We start from the raw sequence: 914 nt of genomic DNA on the forward strand, positions 1-914 counted from the left end.
TCAGGTGAGTGCTTTTTATTTCATTCTCTGAATATTTCTTTTTGGTCCTTTCTATAGGAAGGATCACACTGTTTTTTGGTGGTGCATTTTATTCAAATGGTAGGAATGAGTGGAAAGATGCCAAAGATGAATCTCTTCAGATTAATGACAAAATCTTTTTCCTTCAGAGAAAGGAAAATTGTACTCTATGGTGGTTATTGTGGTGCTCTTCTCCTGTGGGGTGAACTAGACAGGGATGGACAAGTAATAGGCTGTAGTGGTGATTTCTGCCCAGATCCTGGGTCTGAAGTTAGAGTGGAATGGAATTATTTAACTGAGTCTGAGCAGGGTAATATCTTCTTGAAGGTCTCCTGATTCACTAAGAGCATCTCCAGACCAATGTGATCCCCAACCTCTACTCCGTAGTATTCCTAGAATTCTACCAAAGTTAATACCTCTATATGAGGTATTTTACAAGGGATTAGCAGATCTCCACCAAAGAGTCAGGTTACAGTGCGTTCCTGAATTTGGAGAGCTGTAATGTTTCCTACTTTTTCTTCAAGGTCTTATTCAAATATCATGAAGGCTTTCCTGATTACCTATTCCAGAGTGATAGTTCCTTTTTTTTAATTGCCAGTAGGCTTAAGAGCCTTAAGATGAAAATAGAATAATAAATGAAATATTACCATGATGCAGAGTTTGTTTGCCTTTTAGATTTTATCCAACTATATTGTAAAGCTACTTAATACAGAAGCTGTATCTTGTACTTCTACTTTGTGTCATTCAAAATGTCAAGTTCCTGATTCATAATAGAACAGCATTTATTTGGTTGACTAATTTCCTCTTTGTCTTTAATTTTCATTCTCAATGGGTTATTTTTCTATGATTTCACTGTCTAGAAGAATTAAAATTCAATTGGAAATTCTTATAATTGG

This window comes from Hipposideros armiger, unplaced genomic scaffold (assembly GCF_001890085.2).
Source record: "Hipposideros armiger isolate ML-2016 unplaced genomic scaffold, ASM189008v1 scaffold_0, whole genome shotgun sequence".
Classification (NCBI taxonomy): Eukaryota; Metazoa; Chordata; class Mammalia; order Chiroptera; family Hipposideridae; genus Hipposideros; species Hipposideros armiger.